At 36.6% G+C, this 10,325-nt stretch overlaps 1 long non-coding RNA gene across 1 annotated transcript; it reads left to right on the top strand.

Moving 5' to 3' along the window:
- Positions 1-1,659: 1,659 nt before the first annotated feature.
- Positions 1,660-3,154, top strand: LOC139529059 (uncharacterized). Its single transcript, XR_011665743.1, has 3 exons — positions 1,660-1,933; positions 2,288-2,464; positions 2,969-3,154. It is a non-coding gene; the product is annotated as an uncharacterized lncRNA (long non-coding RNA).
- Positions 3,155-10,325: the final 7,171 nt, after the last annotated feature.

The following is a 10,325-nucleotide window of genomic DNA, read 5'->3' as shown; positions in this document are numbered from 1 at the left end:
GCTATCTCATTGACCTGCACCTTACATTGAAAACAAGAATGTGTCCATTATACACGGATGCCCAACCCGCACTTTCATTTTCTATGTTCAGTGGACCGTTTAATGATGCTCAAAACTCTAATTTGGCATTAAATTAGAAAGATATTATCATAGGGAACACGTGTACTAAGTTTCAAGTTGATTGGACTTCAACTTCATCAAAAACTACCTTGACCAAAAATTGTAACCTGACTGACCAAAAACTTTAACCTGACACGGGACAGACGGACGGACGGACGAATGGACGTACGACCAAAAAACATAATGCCCCTCTTCGTAGGTGGGGCATAAAAAGAAAGATTGAGTGAGTATAGTTTGGTCTGTGTATTTCACTTTCAGAGAAGGCAATATTAAAACTTGACCGTTTACTGTTGCAGTGTTTTTGTCCAATCAGAAGAATATAACACCTATCGACAGTTCATACATTACTCTTATTCCGTTTTATTTTTTAGATGATAGTAATGTTCAATTAACATGATAAAGGAATTTGGATGAAATTAAATATATACAACTAAATTGATGAAATAACTGTATTTTGTAACAATCTTGTGTACTTTCATTTGCTTTATAACTATTTAGATCTGAGGGTCACTGATGAGTCTCATGAGGACGAAACGTGCGTCTGACACAAAATGAATGTGGTCAAAGATCTTATAATCTATTGTGCAATACTGTGCAATTGAAGATTTTTTCTGAAATATTCAAAAAATTGAAAAAAATTATGAACCCCTTAAAAAAATTGTAAACACCCCCACAGCTTATTGAAACCCCCCTTGGAGCAATAACCCCAAAACTCGATCCCATCCTTTCCTTTGAAGTATGGAACTTTGTAGTACAATTTCAGAGAGATCCATACACTTAAACACAAGTTATTGTCTGGAAACTAGAACAATGCTAGTTTTGGGCCCCTTTTGGGCCCCTTATTTCAAAACGATTGGGACCATCATCCTAAATATCAATTCCAACTTTCCTTTGTGGTATTGGATCTTCTGTAAAAATTTCATAAAGATCTTTTTACCTAAACTTAACATAGGCGTGCCACACCCCCCCCCCCCCCCCCTTTCGTGCGAAAAATTTGGTTGATTATATATAATTAATCACTGAGGCATGACTGGAGCGGGCCCCCCTTAGGTCAGTCAGCGCCCCCCCCCCCCCCCCCTTTATGAAAAGTTCTGGATCGGCCACTGGTTACTGTCCGGAAACCAATTAGTCCAAATAATCATGACGTCTTGAAAGGCTTTTTTATAAAAAAAAAAATTATAAAAAAGCCTTGCAAAACGTCATAATTATTTGGACTAGAAACCAATGTGACTTTGTACGATGACGACGCCGCAGACGACATCATACCATTATACCGTATCCCCAAAAAAAATTTGCAGTCGTATAAAGACCTCGTAAACTCTCATTCAAAGACAAAAGACGAAATGAAAAAAATCCGTTCCTCAAAATACAGATTGTGTTCCGTTTCGTTGTGTTTCGTTTCTCAGTTTACTTGTTTCGTTTCGTTTCACTCTGTTTCGTTTCGTTTCGCCGTGTTTCGTTTCGTTTCGTCATGTTTCGTTTCGTTTCGCTCTGTTTCGTTTCTGTTCCGTTTCTCACTTTACCGGGACCCATCATTTATGTTGTACATTACAACAACAAATATGTGGATTGTACATTTACAACAAAAAGTGCATTGTACATTTACAACAAAAAAGTGCATTAATTGCACATTAAAAATAAAAATGTACATTGTACATTAACAACAAAAAGTAAATTATACACTTACAATAAACAAATGAGAAATTAAGATAGTTGATTGGAAGATTTGCTGTGATAATTAGATATGAATGTTGCTAAGGCCAAATAAACTAGTATGTTTGGTTCCAGTCACATCTAAAAAAAGTTAGGGTAGGTAAGTAGGGATTTTTTTTAGTTTGAGTCTATAGGAGCAACAATCTGACTTTGAACATAATTGCTTAATATGATATGACAAAACAATTTTTAGGGTAGGCTATTATTAAGACTTAAAATAGTAGGGGATGTAAGGTAACTGGAACACACACATATTTTTAATTGGCCTAATGAGTCAATGTAAAACTTCAAACAAATACCAAAAAAAACTGAAAAAGATAACAGATGAATGAACTCTTTTTCACATGTTTTATTGTTTTTTTTAACAAATTTTACATTGCAATAAAATTATGCAATAAATACTTTATTTTTGCTTAGATGAAATTAATACTGATTAAATTTTATGCACTTTCAGAGTGGAGAAAGATATCTGATACTGGAAATCATATATGATACTTAAGAAGGAAAATGAAATATGCATGTCCAAATGGTTGCAACAACAAAAAATGAAGCGTGTCTGTAAAATAGCTACCAAGCTCTAATAGCTATAGTTAGAAGGAATATTATAACTCAAATGGATAGTTAATCATTGGTAAGCACAGAGTGAACAAAATATAAATTTAATATATACATGTATATATGGTAAAATATACATGTATGACTGTTATTTGACAACCATATAACCTACAACAATGAGCCAAACCAAGCACATTAGCATCTATATAAAGACATCAAAAGTGCAGAACAATTCAAAAGAAAACTGATGTCCTGATTGTTTTGTACAAGATAAAAAATACAACCACTGAAGTCATAATATATGAACATTTTGTATGTTATTGCGGTTTCATTACCATTAATTATAAAACAAAACAAAACATTCTGACAACTTGTTTTTGAGAGCTTCACCTTGACTGAATTTCAGTGTTAAACAAAACTCAATTATTGATAACAGTTGTTGAATCTTAAATTATTACTGAGTGAAGATTTCAAATATTGACTCATGTTATAAGGGACATAACTCTCATACAATATGAAAAATATCTGTCATGAAAACATTTTCCATTCAATACAAATTAACATTTTTTTTTATTTTCAGAATTCAACATTAGAAAATTGTTACTCAAGTTTGATTTGTTTCCTTGTTGGCATACCAACAACCTCACCAGCTGATAATCAAGTTGTTCAAGTGATTTTAAACAACAGAACTGTTTGCTTTTCAGGCTACATTTTATGACTCTAAAATTGAATAATTATATACTAATACAGTACTGAAATATTTGAAAAGGGGACTAAGAAAGACTAATTTAACATAGATTTGGTTATTGTTGAATGTATAAACTTGTAATAAATTCAGATTATAAATCATGTTTTGTCATAACTATTTTCACTATAAAAGAAACATCACTGCAGTGTTCTGTCAGGAGCCTTTCAACATGATTGATCATGGTATTGATAAATATGCTGCTTTAAAGTGTATTATTATTTTCACAGGATTTATCATGAAAATTTTTTTATTTTTATAACCACTGGATGCTGCATGATATTTGTTGGGAGAGAGAGCATGCCCTTGTATAATTCTTTATTTGTTATAAGTTCAAACATATGCTGCTATTATGTTATCAATCTTATGTCAGAGGTCTCAAGGGTTAAGCTTATACTTGCATGTCCATAGTTGTGGTATACTTGCATGTAAGACAACTATCCAGCAGAGATTAAACGGTATAGATGTAAACACCTTTATTAGCACAATGTGACAGTACAGCTACCAACAATGAGCAAAATCCATTCAGTGTCATGAAATGCATGACATCAGGAAAACATCATGTAACAATGTAAACATGAAAACAAATACATGTATTTTTAAATTTGTACACATGTACTCAGCACATAAAACAGATATGGTAAACCAGCCATAACAGATATATGAATTAAAGGTTCCTGATTTGGATAGGCAGATACAGAATGTGTTCAAAAAGGAGACATATTTGTAATGGATCAGCCCTACTTTTTACTAATACGTGTGTTAATCCACAGTATAAGAATGAACTAAATTATCAAAATTCATTTGGTAAGGGTTTATTTACCATACATGTCAATACTTGGCATAACTATCAAAAAGACAAGACAAAAAGTTTAGATTTTAATAAAGCTTATTTGTCAATTTAAATGGAAATCTGAGCTTCTGCTATCACATGGTGTCTGTTGTCTGTCAATCCATCCGTCTGTACAGTGTAGACTATTTCAAAGATCTTCTCCTCTGAAACTAATTAACAAATTCATCCATACTTCAGCTATATGATATTGCTAAAAAATAGAACATAGAGGCAAAATGCATTTAATATGCAGTGTTTCTTAGGTCAAGGACATATATAGCAGTGGCGGATTCAGGGGGGGGGGGGGGGGGGGGGCGTACCCCCTTTACTTGCACTTTTTTTTTATTTTACATGATTTTAGCCCACAAAAGGTCCAAAAAAATATTGCCTCGCTTCGCTACGCGAGATAATTCATATAATTTTCTCTACGCCCCCCCCCCCTTTCGAAATTCCTGGATCCGCCCCTGTATAGTGTTACTATAGTATAGGTGGAAAAAGGGTGGGGAGGGGGGCTGGTCTTTTTTAGAAAAAAATCCCGGCCCTGATTTTGGTAAAAAAAATATCTGGCCATGCTTGGATTGAAAAAAATAATCTTGCCCGAATTTTCCCCCCAAAAAAAAGAAATTCCCAAATAAATGTCCTACATTCAACATATAAGGAAAAAATATTCTAGCCAACATATAAAGCAGGCAAGAAAAATCTATGTCCACATGAAAAGCCCAACTGAACTACTCCGTACTCTTTCACAGGTAACACCTGCCTCATATTATCACTCATTAGGAGTAGAGGTGGTGTATTAAAATTATGTGTATGTAAAATGTTAAGTTTAAAACACTAAAATAACACTTTTTTCTTCAGCGGTCAGAAAAGTGAAAAGTGGGTCCGCCATGTTCGTCATCCGGTATATCAACAGCAAATATTTTTTTCAAAATAACAGATAACAAAGATTTAAATTGGCCCAGAACACCCCTTGCCCCCCCCCCCCCCCCCCCCCCCACCCTCTTCAAACTGAACTTTTCCAAAATTTATTGTTAAATAGCGAGCTCCCAAATTGCAAATACTTCGTCCTCTTTCACAGGTAACACCTGCCTCATATTACTCTAGCACAACACTCAGAGGTCGTGCATCACGTAACAAAGAAGCACCACGGACTTTATCAGTAAAATTAATAAATTTAGACAACTTTGAGTTATTTTATGTACAGTAACAGATTAAGATACATCAAAATATTCATTTAAATGAAAAGTTGAAATAAAAAATAATAATAAAAAAAAAACTTTTATATGGACTTCAGTAATTAAGCACCACCAAAAACGGACTAAGCACCACGGGAGGTAGCTTCCCTCCCTTTGGTCCAACAGACGGGTATAGGGGTCTAAAACACTCTTTGGGGTTCTAAGTCGGTTTCTTAGGCTCATTGGTCCACAGGTACCAATGGTCCAATTTTCAAATATAGGGGACTCTTATGGTATATTTCATTAAAGAAAAATATAAGCACCACCAAAAACGGACTTAGCACCACGGGAGGTAGCTTCCCTCCCCTTGGTCCAACAGACGGGTATAGGGGTCTAAAACACTCTTTGGGGTCATAAGTCGGTTTCTTAGGCTCATTGGTCCACAGACACCAATGGTTCAATTTTCAAATCCAGGGGTCTCTTATAGTATATTTCATTAAAGAAAAATATAAGCACCACCAAAAACGGACTTAGCACCACGGGAGGTAGCTTCCCTCCCCTTGGTCCAACAGACGGGTATAGGGGTCTAAAACACTCTTTGGGGTCCTAAGTCGGTTTCTTAGGCTCATTGGTCCACAGACACCAATGGTCCAATTTTCAAATCCAGGGGTCTCTTATAGTATATTTCATTAAAGAAAAATATAAGCACCACCAAAAACGGACTTAGCACCACGGGAGGTAGCTTCCCTCTCTTTGGTCCAACAGACGGGTATAGAGGTGTAAAACACTCCTTGGGGTTCTAAGTCGGTTTCTAAGGCTCATTGGTCCACAGGTACCAATGGTCCAATTTTCAAATATAGGGGACTCTTATGGTATATTTCATTAAAGAAAAATATAAGCACCACCAAAAACGGACTTAGCACCACGGGCTGTAGCTTCCCTCCCCTTGGTCCAACAGACGGATATAGGGGTCTAAAACACTCTTTGGGGTTCTAAGTCGGTTTCTAAGGCTCATTGGTCCACAGGTACCAATGGTCCAATTTTCAAATATAGGGGTCTCTTATGGTATATTTCATTAAAGAAAAATATAAGCACCACCAAAAACGGACTTAGCACCACGGGAGGTAGCTTCCCTCCCTTAAGTCCAACAGACGGGTATAGGGGTCTTAAACACTCTTTGGGGTTCTAAGTCGGTTTCTAAGGCTCATTGGTCCACAGGTACCAATGGTCCAATTTTCAAATATAGGGGTCTCTTATGGTATATTTCATTAAAGAAAAATATAAGCACCACAAAAAACCGGACTTAGCACCACGGGAGGTAGCTTCCCTCCCTTTGGTCCAACAGACGGGTATAGGGGTGTAAAACACTCCTTGGGGTTCTAAGTCGGTTTCTAAGGCTCATTGGTCCACAGGTACCAATGGTCCAATTTTCAAATATAGGGGTCTCTTATAGTATATTTCATTAAAGAAAAATATAAGCACCACCAAAAATGGACTTAGCACCACGGGAGGTAGCTTCCCTCCCCTTGGTCCAACAGACGGGTATAGGGGTCTAAAACACTCTTTGGGGTTCTAAGTCGGTTTCTTAGGCTCATTGGTCCACAGACACCAATGGTCCAATTTTTAAATCCAGGGGTCTCTTATAGTATATTTCATTAAAGAAAAATATAAGCACCACCAAAAACGGACTTAGCATCATGGGAGGTAGCTTCCCTCCCTTAAGTCCAACAGACGGGTTTAGGGGTCTAAAACACTCTTTTGGGTTCTAAGTCGGTTTCTTAGGCTCATTGGTCCACAGACACCAATGGTCCAATTTTCAAATCCAGGGGTCTCTTATAGTATATTTCATTATAGAAAAATATAAGCACCACCAAAAACGGACTTAGCACCACGGGAGGTAGCTTCCCTCCCCATGGTCCAACAGACGGGTATAGGGGTCTAAAACACTCTTTGGGGTTCTTAGTCGGTTTCTTATGCTCATTGGTCCACAGGTACCAATGGTCCAATTTTAAACAATAGGGGACTCTTATGGTATATTTCATTAAAGAAAAATATAAGCACCACCAAAAACGGACTTAGCACCACGGGAGGTAGCTTCCCTCCCTTTGGTCCAACAGACGGGTTTAGGGGTGTAAAACACTCCTTGGGGTTCTAAGTCGGTTTCTTAGGCTCATTGGTCCACAGACACCAATGGTCCAATTTTCAAATCCAGGGGTCTCTTATAGTATATTTCATTAAAGAAAAATATAAGCACCACCAAAAACGGACTTAGCACCACGGGAGGTAGCTTCCCTCCCTTTGGTCCAACAGACGGGTATAGGAGTCTTAAACACTCTTTGGGGTTTTAAGTCGGTTTCTAAGGCTCATTGGTTCACAGGTACCAATGGTCCAATTTTCAAATATAGGGGTCTCTTATAGTATATTTCATTAAAGAAAAATATAAGCACCACCAAAAACGGACTAAGCACCACGGGAGGTAGCTTCCCTCCCTTAAGTCCAACAGACGGGTATAGGGGTCTAAAACACTCTTTGGGGTTCTAAGTCGGTCTCTAAGGCTCATTGGTCCACAGGCACCAATGGTCCAATTTTCAAATATAGGGGTCTCTTATAGTATATTTCATTAAAGAAAAATATAAGCACCACCAAAAACGGACTTAGCACCACGGGAGGTAGCTTCCCTCCCCTTGGTCCAACAGACGGGTATAGGGGTCTAAAACACTCTTTGGGGTTCTAAGTCGGTTTCTTATGCTCATTGGTCCACAGGTACCAATGGTCCAATTTTAAACAATAGGGGACTCTTATGGTATATTTCATTAAAGAAAAATATAAGCACCACCAAAAACGGACTTAGCACCACGGGAGGTAGCTTCCCTCCCTTTGGTCCAACAGACGGGTTTAGGGGTGTAAAACACTCCTTGGGGTTCTAAGTCGGTTTCTAAGGCTCATTGGTCCACAGGTACCAATGGTCCAATTTTCAAATCCAGGGGTCTCTTATAGTATATTTCATTAAAGAAAAATATAAGCACCACCAAAAACGGACTTAGCACCACGGGAGGTAGCTTCCCTCCCTTAGGTCCAACAGACGGGTATAGGGGTCTAAAACACTCTTTGGGGTTCTAAGTCGGTTTCTAAGGCTCATTGGTCCACAGGTACCAATGGTCCAATTTTCAAATATAGGGGTCTCATATAGTATATTTCATTAAAGAAAAATATAAGCACCACCAAAAACGGACTTAGCACCACGGGAGGTAGCTTCCCTCCCTTAAGTCCAACAGACGGGTATAGAGGTCTAAAACACTCTTTGGGGTTCTAAGTCGGTCTCTAAGGCTCATTAGTCCACAGGCACCAATGGTCCAATTTTCAAATATAGGGGTCTCTTATAGTATATTTCATTAAAGAAAAATATAAGCATCACCAAAAATGAACTTAGCACCACGAGAGGTAGCTTCTGTCTCCTTGGTCCAACAGATGGATAAAGGGGTCTTAAACACTCTTTTTGGGTAAAAGGTTATTTCTAAGGTCTACTGGTCCACAAGCACCTGTGTTCCAAACTTCCAGTACAGATGCCTCTAGTGGCATATTTCATTTAAAACTATGAGTACCACCAAAAATGAACTTAGTACCACGAGTGGTAGCTTCTGTCCCCTTGGTTCAACAGTTGGGTAAAAGTGGTCTAAAACACTCTTTTAGGATCTAAGGTGATTCTAAGGCCCATTGACTTACACGAACCTGTGGACCAATCTTCCAGTATGGAGGCGTCTAGTGGTATATTTCATTTTAAAATGTAAGCACCACCAAAAACGGACTCAGTACCATGAGAGGTAGCTTTTTCCGCTTAGTCCAACAGATGGGAAAAGGGGTCTTAAACACTCTTATAGTGTCTTAGGTGATTATTAAGGCCCGTTGGTCCACAAGCACCTATGGTCCAATCTTTCAGTACAGAGGACTTTAGTGGTATATTTCATTAAATAATATAACACCAATAAAAATGAGTATAGCACCACAAGAGATAGCTTCTATCCCTTTGGTCAAACAGATTATTAAATGGGTCTAAAATACTCTTTTGTATAATTTGTTCAATGGGCAATATTAAGGGTCAATCCACTTTATGAAGATCTGATTAGACTACTATAGTCTTTTTTGCCAAACACAGTGGTTCAGTCTAAAAGACAATAGCACATCTAATGTTTTTAAAGAAAATAAGTACCACTGTAAAATAAACTTATCACCATGGGATGAAGATTTCATCTCAAAATTCAAACAGGCAATGCCTGGATTCTAAAGTTCTCTATATAAATTACCCTTGCTATATACTCATGATTATTGCTCATACTGCAGTGTTGTTGATTGCACATAACAAACCCTACCGTGTTTCAAGTATACTATGACGATGTAAAGTCTATGGTTTAACATGTTTTATTAAAACACAAACCCTTTTATATTTAGCTAGACTATATAATGATAATATTAATCCATTGTTAAAGGAAGCTTTTTCTCTAACACAGTCTCTAGATCTGAATGGAACTTATTCATGGTATACATATGCAAAAAATATTGTTGTAGAGACTAATATTGACCTTAATATATTTTCTACTTGCAAGGACATAAAAGATGTAAATAAAATAAAAAATGATATAAAGTTAAAAATGATAAATAGATATGAAGATTTAATTGAAACTATATTTGAAAACATTGATGATAAAAGTAAATTTTATCTATATAAAAAACTTAAAAAAGATTGTAAACTTGAATCTTATCTAAATATATCTAATTTTCAGATAAGGAGATTGATCACTACATTTAGACTAAGTGATCACTCCCTCTTAATTGAAAAGGGAAGATGTTTCAAAATCCCAAGAGAGGAACGACTTTGTCATAAATGTATTTTGATTAAGAGATTTATAACTGCAAATGCGAGTGCAGAAAAGAAGTTGCAGATATTGGGTGATCTAGAATTGAAGATGTTATAAGCTGAAGCCCTTTTTACTCGAAATGAAGTGCTAAAACATATAACAACACTATAATTGTAAGCTCCAGCACTGAAGTTTTTATTGAAAATGGTTAAGAAATAAATATTTCGAGGTGTATTTAAAAATTCAAACTCTATGACGGTAAAGTTTATAAGTAAACTATATAAAATTCAGAGCAAGCAATGTAGATTGAAGAAATGTAAATTCAAGCGCTG

The sequence above is a fragment of the Mytilus edulis genome, chromosome 6 (genome assembly GCF_963676685.1).
Source record: "Mytilus edulis chromosome 6, xbMytEdul2.2, whole genome shotgun sequence".
NCBI lineage: Eukaryota > Metazoa > Mollusca > Bivalvia > Mytilida > Mytilidae > Mytilus > Mytilus edulis.
This window is presented reverse-complemented; position numbering and strand designations above follow the sequence as displayed.